This window comes from Poromitra crassiceps, assembly GCF_964638095.1.
Source record: "Poromitra crassiceps genome assembly, chromosome: 2".
Taxonomy (NCBI): domain Eukaryota; kingdom Metazoa; phylum Chordata; class Actinopteri; order Beryciformes; family Melamphaidae; genus Poromitra; species Poromitra crassiceps.
Genome location: NC_139624.1, coordinates 15,510,954 through 15,524,090, shown reverse-complemented (window position 1 = coordinate 15,524,090; position 13,137 = coordinate 15,510,954).

The window sequence follows — 13,137 nt, the reverse complement described above, 5'->3', positions numbered from 1 at the left end:
TTGAGCAACTCATCTTCCACTATAACCTGGCCATCAGTTGTCTTGTATACCACTGGTTTTATTCGTGAATGCACACGTTTGGCAGCCGATCCATTTCCAGAAGAGTCCGTATCCATCACGGTGCCAAGTTCACAACAGATCCAGGTTACAGACAAACCACACTGTTGTTACCTGCTGGTAGCTCCAGAAGCTAGCTGGTGGTGTAGCTGGTAGCTCCAGAAGCTAGCTGGTGGTGGTAGCTGGTAGCTCCAGAAGCCTGGGCTAGCCTAGTGGAGCTAGCTGGTAGCCACACCCTGGTTAGTGTCTCAGCTCAACAGAGTTGCTGGGGAAAAGTTGAATCCACCAAATATCATCAGATGCAAAAGCCATCCAAAGCTTTCGGTTGTATGATCCTTCAGCTTGTTAGTAGATGTTCGGAGGCACATCAAGTTAAAATCTCTAAAAGCTCATAAAAACATAGATTTAGACTTAAAACAGGTTGATTCTCAGGAGCCCAGACACTCCCCTGTCACTGATGGGCGGCCATTTGGCGGCCATTCATCCTATGAATGAGTAGTCTTTATAGACGCTTTTAACTTGACAACAATAACAGCTGTCACAACCCACCTGAATATCCGGTTTACTTCCTGTATACATAGCTGAGCGCAGGCTGATATTCGGCTCATATTACATGTTAACATTAGGCCGTGTCTCCAACAGACACATTAACAAGTTAGCCTATTTCGGTCTTTATGTCTTGTAGTAGTTAGTAATTGTTGTTGATAGTTGCCATAACAACCACCCCTGTCAGAAAGATGTGCACATAGTAGGAAGCGTTGTTGTCTGGAGCTTGTCCGGAGCTAGCCTGAGAGGCTAATAAAAGCTACATGTTACAGAGTATAAGCTGACTATCAGTACGTTATTGCACACATTGGCCTATCTTTACATTTAAATGTTTATATATCAAAAATAAACCAATATAAATAGAAGTATGTCAGTGTTTTCCCCTGAACAGCTGAGAAAGTGGACACTGTCAATCAATCAATCAATCAATGATTTTTAATACATGTCCCAGAAGGGCACTTTGGTTTACATCAGGCAGTAGTGGTTATTAAAACATTATTACTAGTTTGAAAGTAATAAAGGCACACTTCAATATTACAATACATACTGTATACATTTGTTGCAATATGTACAGATTCCAAAAGACCATTCTACTCCCTTCTGCCATAGTAGTTAATAGTTAATAATAGTTAGCACTGTGAAGCTGATACAATTCAGGTGGCAGTAATGCAACATTTAAGGATGCCAACCGCCATAAAACACTGAAGAAGAAGCTGAGAAAAAGGAAGTGCTGTGGGGTTGTGAAAACCGTCTATAGTGCTCTGATAAAGTGATAACATGTACATTATTTGGGGAAAATACAGTTAATGTATCACATCCATAAACATGAGCCACAATGATTACCTCACCTGATTAGCAAAAGATTATAGGGGCTGAACTGGGGGGAATAGCGTGATCCTCCCACGCACTATGTCCTGCCGGTGAAACTCCTCGCTGTCGGGTGAAAGGAAGCGGTTGTTGGGGACTGCACATGTATCGGAGGAAGCATGTGCTAGTCTACAACTCTCCCCAGATCAGCAAAGGGGGTGGAGCAATGGCTGGGACAGCAGGGGGAATTGGCCAAGTACAATTCCCCCTTTCGGCCAGAGTGGCGCTGTTGAGTGCTGCGACGGCTGGGAGCTCTAACCCGGAAAAAATTATATCACCAGCACAGAATTCGGATAAAAAGAGGCATTTATGAGCAGCGTCGAGCTTTCAAACCCCTCCGTTGAGAAAGCTATGAACCCTTCTGCTCTAGTAGGTGGCTTTGAAATGTTTCTGTGACACTTGTGAATACGTGCGTATGGCTGATTTAGACAGCTTGGGAGCGAGAGTCGCAGGCAAGTCTATGTACGGATATGGGACTCTTGTAGTGTAGCATCGTCTACCCGGAAAGATCAGAACGCCGCTAGGCCAACCCAAAAGTCAGTGCACTTCCGGTTCCTTTGTCTAAAATCAATGGGATTTTTGGATGGGGATTTTGGTTAAACGCCTGAATTACAGTAATACAGTAAGGCCTGTGGTTAACAAAAGTTTATGAAACGGCTTTTATGACTTTTGAAGCGTTTTCTGAGAATTGCGATTTAAAAAAATAACACTTGCGCTTCAAAAGTCATGAAAGTGCTCGTAATTTTTGAAGATGATCTTGCGGAACACAAACTTTGCATTTTCATAAACTCTTGTTCACCACAGACCTTATTTCATGCATTGAATTCCCACACAACAATCCCATTGCCGTTTCCCACAGGAAGGGAAGGAAGTAGCAGGAAGTGCAGGGACTTGTGGGTAAAAAAATGTCATCCCTGTATTCTATTGGGGAGAGGGGGAGGGTGGGGTCTGAAAAAACTTCATAAAAAATCTAGCTAAAATCTGATCAAGCAGCTATAGGGCTCTCCTCTGCCGGGTGATGAAAGAGCTTTCTCAGCCCCTATGTGGCTCTCTTAACCAACCACCCCTCCCAAACCACCCCCACCACCACATGCTGTTTACTAGCAGGCTGCTGATTGGCTGGGCTCCAGAGCAGAAGCGGGCTTATCGCTATGGACAGAAAGAGATCAAACATCTTCAAAAACAACCACAGTCTGCCTCCAAACATCTGCACACAGCTGCTTCACACACTACAGTCTGCCTCCAAACATCTGCACACAGCTGCTTCACACACTACTGTCTGCCTCCAAACATCTGCACACAGCTGCTTCACACACTACTGTCTGCCTCCAAACATCTGCACACAGCTGCTTCACACACTACTGTCTGCCTCCAAACATCTGCACACAGCTGCTTCACACACTACTGTCTGCCTCCAAACATCTGCACACAGCTGCTTCACACAGTCTGCCTCCAAACATCTGCACACAGCTGCTTCACACACTACTGTCTGCCTCCAAACATCTGCACACAGCTGCTTCACACACTACTGTCTGCCTCCAAACATCTGCACACAGCTGCTTCACACAGTCTGCCTCCAAACATCTGCACACAGCTGCTTCACACAGTCTGCCTCCAAACATCTGCACACAGCTGCTTCACACACTACTGTCTGCCTCCAAACATCTGCACACAGCTGCTTCACACAGTCTGCCTCCAAACATCTGCACACAGCTGCTTCACACACTACTGTCTGCCTCCAAACATCTGCACACAGCTGCTTCACACAGTCTGCCTCCAAACATCTGCACACAGCTGCTTCGCACACTACTGTCTGCCTCCAAACATCTGCACACAGCTGCTTCACACACTACTGTCTGCCTCCAAACATCTGCACACAGCTGCTTCACACAGTCTGCCTCCAAACATCTGCACACAGCTGCTTCACACACTACTGTCTGCCTCCAAACATCTGCACACAGCTGCTTCACACAGTCTGCCTCCAAACATCTGCACACAGCTGCTTCACACACTACTGTCTGCCTCCAAACATCTGCACACAGCTGCTTCACTACAGTCTGTCTCCAAACATCTGCACACAGCTGCTTCACTACAGTCTGTCTCCAAACATCTGCACACAGCTGCTTCGCACACTACTGTCTGCCTCCAAACATCTGCACACAGCTGCTTCACTACAGTCTGTCTCCAAACATCTGCACACAGCTGCTTCGCACACTACTGTCTGCCTCCAAACATCTGCACACAGCTGCTTCACACACTACTGTCTGCCTCCAAACATCTGCACACAGCTGCTTCGCACACTACTGTCTGCCTCCAAACATCTGCACACAGCTGCTTCACACACTACTGTCTGCCTCCAAACATCTGCATACAGCTGCTTCGCACACTACTGTCTGCCTCCAAACATCTGCACACAGCTGCTTCACTACAGTCTGTCTCCAAACATCTGCACACAGCTGCTTCACTACAGTCTGTCTCCAAACATCTGCACACAGCTGCTTCGCACACTACAGTCTGCCTCCAAACATCTGCACACAGCTGCTTCACACAGTCTGCCTCCAAACATCTGCACACAGCTGCTTCACACACTACTGTCTGCCTCCAAACATCTGCACACAGCTGCTTCACTACAGTCTGCCTCCAAACATCTGCACACAGCTGCTTCACTACAGTCTGTCTCCAAACATCTGCACACAGCTGCTTCACACACTACTGTCTGCCTCCAAACATCTGCACACAGCTGCTTCACACACTACTGTCTGCCTCCAAACATCTGCACACAGCTGCTTCACACAGTCTGCCTCCAAACATCTGCACACAGCTGCTTCACACACTACTGTCTGCCTCCAAACATCTGCACACAGCTGCTTCACACAGTCTGCCTCCAAACATCTGCACACAGCTGCTTCACACACTACTGTCTGCCTCCAAACATCTGCACACAGCTGCTTCACACACTACTGTCTGCCTCCAAACATCTGCACACAGCTGCTTCACACACTACTGTCTGCCTCCAAACATCTGCACACAGCTGCTTCACACACTACTGTCTGCCTCCAAACATCTGCACACAGCTGCTTCACTACAGTCTGTCTCCAAACATCTGCACACAGCTGCTTCACTACAGTCTGTCTCCAAACATCTGCACACAGCTGCTTCACACACTACTGTCTGCCTCCAAACATCTGCACACAGCTGCTTCACTACAGTCTGTCTCCAAACATCTGCACACAGCTGCTTCGCACACTACTGTCTGCCTCCAAACATCTGCACACAGCTGCTTCACACACTACTGTCTGCCTCCAAACATCTGCACACAGCTGCTTCGCACACTACTGTCTGCCTCCAAACATCTGCACACAGCTGCTTCACACACTACTGTCTGCCTCCAAACATCTGCACACAGCTGCTTCACACAGTCTGCCTCCAAACATCTGCACACAGCTGCTTCACACACTACTGTCTGCCTCCAAACATCTGCACACAGCTGACTACACTCTGTCTCCAAACATCTGCACACGGCTGCTTCACACACTAGTACTGTAGGTCGCTTTTCATCCACCTGCTTTTAAGCCAGTTTTGAATTTGCGCATAATAAAAACCCTGAGTAGAAACACTGGAAAATTCAAAATATTGCAAACACATTTTTATGCATGGGCGAGGTTGAAAAGTTGGCGTATGTATAAAACGTCAACACACGCGACCTAAGTGCAGTGGAAACAGTTTAAGCGAATCCTCCATTGTCTCTCGGTTCACCTCTCTTTCAATCTCTCCCTCTCTTTTTTCCATTTGGTTTCTTAGATTTGAACGAACAATTGTGACAAACAACAATTGTGACAAACAAGAAGAAGAACAGGGCAGCTCAGACATTTGACCAGATGGACACAACATTGATCTGGAGTCTGGACAGTACTGTCAAAGAAGATGGATAAAGACGGATAAAGTAATAAAATAATAATAATAAGAAAAAAAATAGATGCACAAGACAATAAGCAAGTTCGTTGATTAGTCGACCCCTCATTACAGACAGAGAGTTCCACTCCAGTGATTGTATCAAGGTTAGCAGTATCACTTCTGTTAAAGGAGAATTCAGTTTTTTTACACCCCGGACCTTAATTCCAGCTTAAAATATGATGTTTCACTCACCCACAGAACTTTGGTTTCATTCTGATCGCCATAGAAGATATTCAGGTCCGAGTATAGTCCGAACTGGCCAAAACGGGCGAAAACGGGGCATACGTAGTACACACTGTAAATAACATATTTTCTGCAACATACTCTAGCCGTTCATATCCTCATAATATCTCGTTCATAAATGAACGTGAATCCGTCTAGTCTCCTCCAGGCTGCCTCGGGCAGCCTCGGTTTCCTCATCCGGGGTCTGTGAATCCAAGTCCCGCTGAAGTTTCCTGCTGGCTATTTATTGTCTACCAGGAATCACTACGCAGTACGCACCTGGGCCAATTTCCCGCGATTATCGACTTGTTTACAACAACGGATGAAGAGCTAATCGAAATTGAAAAGCGGACGAGAAGAGAGAGAGGCCAGGGACGAACAAGCGCTGCACGGCCGAGAACAGAGGAGGAATCTGCCTCTGTTGGATTCACAGAACCCGGATGAGGAAACGGAGGCTGCCCGAAGCTGCCCGAGGCATGTGGGCATACACTGAATAATATGTCAGGTAAATACACAGCACACATTTAGACACAAGGTAAATACACAGCACACATTTAGACACAAGGTAAATACACAGCACACATTTAGACACAAGGCAAATACACAGCACACATTTAGACACAAGGTAAATACACAGCACACATTTAGACACAAGGTAAATACACAGCACACATTTAGACACAAGGTAAATACACAGCACACATTTAGACACAATTTGAATGAAGGTCTAGACCGCCTGTCAGGGGCGGTTCTAGGCCTTTTTTTTCTTCGCATTTTTCTTTTGCCGATATTTCTGAAAATTCGGTTACAATTTACAATACATTTTGGATGGAAACACAACGACTGACTTTGTGTTGCTTCAGAGACCTTCCAAACTGTCCTTGTCCTTCACCTGGTCGGACTGGAAGATTCAGATTGTGTCTGTTTTGAGTTCTTCCATATTGACCTGGCTCTGCAAACACTGCACTGCTTCACTGGAGACGCCTGAAACACCTGCAAACCAGGGACTACGAGTGCTGGATAGAGGTAGATGCTTCACCATTATCGACAAGTTATGATTGCATTATGCTAACGTCCGCTCTGAGAAGCACGTTTACTAAGTGTCTGCACCGTTAATCTATTTAGTTTACATGTCTACAATACACTTCATCAAGAATGAGACTCACCTCAGAATACTCGATTATTGCTTCCTCTGAGTCGGTCATAGTCACTATGAGCGTATTCAGGTGAAGGGCATCAGAACATGCTGTTTACATGGCACTGTCTTATTCAGAGTATTGTCTTAATCGGGTTAATATGGGAATATAAACATAGTCATTGTTGTGTCTTGATGTTGAGAGATGAACAGCGTTTGGCAGACAGACGCAGGCGGCTAACGCTGCTAAAAGCATTCCACTCAAGATTAACACGGCCGGGCCTCAGCTGGCTCTTACACTCTTAATGCACACACACACGCACACGCGCACACACACACACAGACACGCACACACACAGAACACACACACACACACACACACACACACACACACACACACACACACACACACACACACACACATCAAAGCTCTCAGATGTCTGACATGTATGTTCTGAATTGCAGAGGGAATTTAACCCTCAACCTTCTACCTGACCGTCTTGCTTCACTGTCTTGTACGCTACAAGGTGGCAACATTGCCATGGTAACTACAATAATACAAGGTGGCAACATTGCCATGGTAACTACAACAATATGCTCCTGACATAGGCCTGCTCTACTCTGGCAAAGGGCGTAGGAGGTGGTGTTCTGCCAATTGGGCAACCGACTTCACAGTACATGAAACTGACAGTTCCACTCAGTATGAGATCATGACTGTGATCACAGACCGCACTACCTGCCCCGCGAGGTTCAGACCACACTACCTGCCCCGCGAGGTTCAGACCACACTACCTGCCCCGCTAGGTTCAGACCGCACTACCTGCCCCGCGAGGTTCAGACCACACTACCTGCCCCGCGAGGTTCAGACCACACTACCTGCCCCGCTAGGTTCAGACCACACTACCTGCCCCGCGAGGTTCAGACCACACTACCTGCCCCGCGAGGTTCACTATGAGTTCATGACTGTTTCTTTCAGACCACACTACCTGCCTTGCAAGGTTCACTATGAGATCATGACTGTCTCTCTCAGACCACACTACCTGCCCCACAAGGTTCACTATGAGATCATGTCTGTCTCTCTCAGACCACACTACCTGCCCCACAAGGTTCACTATGAGATCATGACTGTCTCTCTCAGACCACACTACCTGCCCCACGAGGTTCACTATGAGATCATGACTGTTTCTTTCAGACCACACTACCTGCCCCACGAGGTTCACTATGAGATCATGACTGTCTCTCTCAGACCACACTACCTGCCCCACAAGGTTCACTATGAGATGATGACTGTCTCTTTCAGACCACACTACCTGCCCCGCAAGGTTCACTATGAGATCATGACTGTCTCTTTCAGACCACACTACCTGCCCCACGAGGTTCACTATGAGATCATGACTGTTTCTTTCAGACCGCACTACCTGCCCCACGAGGTTCACTATGAGATGATGACTGTCTCTTTCAGACCACACTACCTGCCCCACAAGGTTCACTATGAGATCATGACTGTCTCTCTCAGACCACACTACCTGCCCCACAAGGTTCACTATGAGATGATGACTGTCTCTTTCAGACCACACTACCTGCCCCGCAAGGTTCACTATGAGATCATGACTGTCTCTTTCAGACCGCACTACCTGCCCCACAAGGTTCACTATGAGATCATGACTGTCTCTCTCAGACCACACTACCTGCCCCACAAGGTTCACTATGAGATCATGACTGTCTCTCTCAGACCACACTACCTGCCCCACAAGGTTCACTATGAGATCATGACTGTCTCTCTCAGACCACACTACCTGCCCCACAAGGTTCACTATGAGATCATGACTGTCTCTTTCAGACCACACTACCTGCCCCACGAGGTTCACTATGAGATCATGACTGTCTCTCTCAGACCACACTACCTGCCCCACAAGGTTCACTATGAGATCATGACTGTCTCTTTCAGACCACACTACCTGCCCCACAAGGTTCACTATGAGATCATGACTGTCTCTCTCAGACCACACTACCTGCCCCACGAGGTTCACTATGAGATCATGTCTGTTTCTTTCAGACCGCACTACCTGCCCCACAAGGTTCACTATGAGATCATGTCTGTTTCTTTCAGACCACACTACCTGCCCCGTGAGGTTCAGACCACACTACCTGCCCCGTGAGGTTCAGACCACACTACCTGCCCCGCGAGGTTCAGACCGCACTACCTGCCCCCGCGTGGTTCAGTGCAACGTGACTCTCCTGATGATCCTGATGTATCATCTCCACCCATCTGCCAGTTTTGGAGCAATATGTGACCTGTCCAACAAGAATGAATACGACTCCGGACCTGTGGACCAGTGCTTTGGAAAAGTGGAGGCTGTTTATAGATCTGGACCACGTCTGATCATAATGTCTTTCATATTTTGCCAAAGTACTGTCAGAAAGTAAAAAGGGAGAAACCCGTTGTCAAACACATTCAGGCCTGGACAAACGGGTCAATTGAAGAGCTGAGGGCTTGTTTTGATGCCACTGAATGGGACTTATTCCTTAGTGACCACGGCCTCCTGTAAAAACCCTGAACTGTTAAATTACAGTACACCATCACCAGTTCAAAGGTGTCAACACCCCCAATTTACGCGGGAGTCATCCCATTTTTAACCCTTTCTCCCACTGTGCTCCCGATTGGTAATTTCTCCCGCTAATCTCCCGATTTGTAGGATATGTGTCGTGGTACCTGGCAACCCAACCCAAATTGCGAGCAGTCTCGCTAAGAGACTTCCTCTTAATCCAATTTAAAGTTGCTCACCGTCTTCACTGCTCCAAGCATAAACTACACAAGATCTACCCTTCTGTCTCACCACTATGTGACAGGTGTTGGGCGTCAGAGGGCACACTATCTCATGCCTTCTGGCTCTGCCCTTCATTAGCGAGATTCTGGGCTAAAATATTTGACTGGTACTCTAAGTCCTACAAAATAAGCCTACAGCCGGAGGCAGAACTCGCCATCTTCGGGTGCTCGGAGTCCTCTCTGGACTTCCCTACAGCTGTGCAACAATCTCTGACACTGGGGACAACTGTCGCCAAAAGACTCATTTTGAAAGAATGGAAGAACTCCTCTTCACCTTCTTTTCAGGTGTGGCTGAGGTCCCTCAGGACCAACTCGCTTGGAAAGTTCTCAACTATCTGGGACTCTTTTTTTGGCCTACTTTGATGAGGTTAAGAATGACAAGTGACTGGACCCCTTGCGTGAGATCCCATGTACATTATCTCTTGAATCACATAAGCACCTTTGTAATGTTGAATGTTGATGTCTTTTTTTCTTCTTCTTCTTTGTGTTCTTTTTTCTGTGTCTGAGCCTGTCTGTCTTGTTCGTATATTGTTGTATACAAAACTGACTGACGATGCTGCAGTTTCCACACATGAGGAACACAGCCTCCAAACAACTGATGGACTGTTTTTCCAGGGCATGCAGGGACTTTGGCTTAACCATCAGCATCAAAAAGACACGTGTTATGGGTGAAGATGTGGACAGTGCCCCTCACATCAGCATAAAATCCTACGAACTTGAGACGGTCCATGAATTCACATACCTCGGCTCGGTCATCTCAGACACCTTGTCTCTGGAGACGGAGCTCGGTAGTCGGATTGGAAAAGCCTCCACCACTCTCGCAAGGCTGTCCAAAAGGGTGTGGCCTCGGGAGTTGCTTGTGACACTGCAGGAAGTCCTCCTGACATGATGTGAATGTTGCTCTCCTGACTGAGACATGCTGCTGTCTAACGTGACGTCTGCCAGGCCAATCTGACGCTCTAAACTAAAATGAAAAATAACTAACCCATGTATACTGACCGCGCTCAACGTGTTAAACTCACCTCTGTTCACCAGCCTCCTGTCACTCCTTCAGAGCCAATCAGCGAGTAGAGGCTAAAACTAACCAATCTACCAACAAAAGCAGCAGTAGTAGCCAACCAGACGCAGAGTAGGGTGGGTTTTCATCACGCAATGCAGGTGGGATGAAAATACGGAAAACAAACCCCGTCCCGTATTGTTTCAAAACGGGATGCATGATTCCACTGCAGGGCTGCCAAGTTTCAGCCAAAGTTTTTTTTGCCCTTTTTTAGGGTAGATTTAGAGGGATATCTCAATTTAAATTAACATTAGGATTACTGTTGTGATGTAATTATTCAGTCTTCACCCCTGCCAGCTGCTCTCCCTGCACTGTCAGCCTCCTCTTGCTCTCTCTCTGTCTTTACTCTGAATAGTGAACATGCAAGAAATATGATCAATTGCTAAAATGAATAGAATACACAGAGTCCATTAGGAATAGAATGTCAGATGTCATTATTCAGTCTTAATCTGTCATTATTCAGGCAGCTCCTCTCCACCCAATTATTTGTGCAACTTAAAAACCAGTTTCCTGCTATTTTATATATAGTGTTCATAATTGACCAGCACAAGTAGAAATGAAAATAATTGTAAGAAGATAAGTCAGATCCACAGCCTCCTCCACTGTTTCCTCTGACCTGGCAAGTTTGGCAGGGGGTGGTTGACCCTTCACTGCCCAGAATGACAGCAGGTCTCTCTGCTTCAGTGTTGGGAGTAACTAGTTACTAAGCAACTAGTTACTAAGTAACTAGTTACTGTAACTGAAGTACTTCTTGAAGTAACTAGTAATGTAACTAAGTTTGGCAGGGGGTGGTTGACCCTTCACTGCCCAGAATGACAGCAGGTCTCTCTGCTTCAGTGTTGGGAGTAACTAGTTACTAAGCAACTAGTTACTAAGTAACTAGTTACTGTAACTGAAGTACTTCTTGAAGTAACTAGTAATGTAACTAATTACTTTTAAAATGTAGTAACTCAGTTACAGTTACTACAATAGTAACTGGGCTAGTTACTAGTTACTTTAGGACATGAAAATAACGGACAACTTCCTGAATCCTTCACTTCAGGATTATCCGGTTTCTGATCCTCAGACCTAGTCCGGGGAGAGAGCTGCAGCTGCCAGAGCCCCAGAGGGTATAAGCCTCCCCAATAAGTGAATGTTCAATGCCACACTGTGGCACAGCAACACTAACATAATGTGTGCATTAATAACAATCGAAGCAGACTTTTAAAAGTAACGCAAGTTACTTTCCCTAGTAACTAATTACTTTGAAGTAACTAGTAACTTTAAGGCAATTAAATTACTTTTTGAGAGAAGTAACTAGTAACTGTAACTAATTACCAACACTGCTCTGCTTCTTCTTCCCTGACATCTTTCAATTTGTTTCAAACAGACAAAAATGGAAGTGTGCAGTTAAGGACTGCATGACCCACAGTCTCAAAAGAGAGCTACATGTTACTGTAAATCCCCTTAGCTCATAGTAAGTATCAATTAGCTCACACACGCATGAGCTAATAACACGATGATTTTAACTAACACTGCTATTAGTCACGGTTGTTGTTTTTTGTTAAACCCACCGCAGCAACCTGCCACGCTGTTCACCAGCAGCCTGTGTAATGTTACTCCTGCTCCGACTGAGTGACTATAACGCATTTTATTCTATAAAAATAACGTATTTTGGATGATCAAAATGACGTGGTTACCTACCGTTTGACCTCCCGCTTCAGTTGAAAGAGTGTCACGGCATTATTCAGCTGACACAGAAAACTGAGTTTTCTTTTCAAACTGTTCGCCAAACTGTTTTGTTGTTCTTCTCTTCCTGGGATAGTGACTCCATGACCCGCCCTACTCTGCCTCTGATTGGTTGGTTCTCGTTGTTGCCTTTCGTTGGGTTGGTTAGATTTAGGCAGGGGACTGATGATTCGTTAAGGTTAGGGTAAGAATATCTTCGTCAGCCAATCAGAGGCAGAATAGGGCGGGCTCACCCTGTGACGGACTCTAACTACGGCAAGCAGCAAGTTATGGAAATATTATAATATCAGTGAGAGGGAAAAACCTTTATGAGCGTGTGAAATAGCAAGTGTGGCGTGTGGCGTGTGAACAGGTTAATTGCGTGACTCTCACTCTCAAAGGGTGAGACTTGGCAGCTCTGGTGGGCCACTGTCAGATAGGGGACGATTCCTTATTTTAAGGGACAGGTGGTAACCTTATGTGTAGCTAGCAAGCTGTCTGGTTCATTTATTAGCCTATCCACCTTATTTTTGGTGGCCATTTTGCCTTACGTTAACTATGGGTTCTATTTCCGGTGTAACCAATTTAGATAACCCCCCAGCCCCCGAAAAAAAAACGTCTATGAGGATTTTACCCTTTTACAGCAGAGCCATTCTGCTCTACAGCCGTGTCGTTCGGGTGCTGGGATAACGTAATGCATTGTGGGTAGTCGGCTACTAACTGTGGCTAATTTAGCGGCTAGCTAGCTATGTTACATGGCAGTAA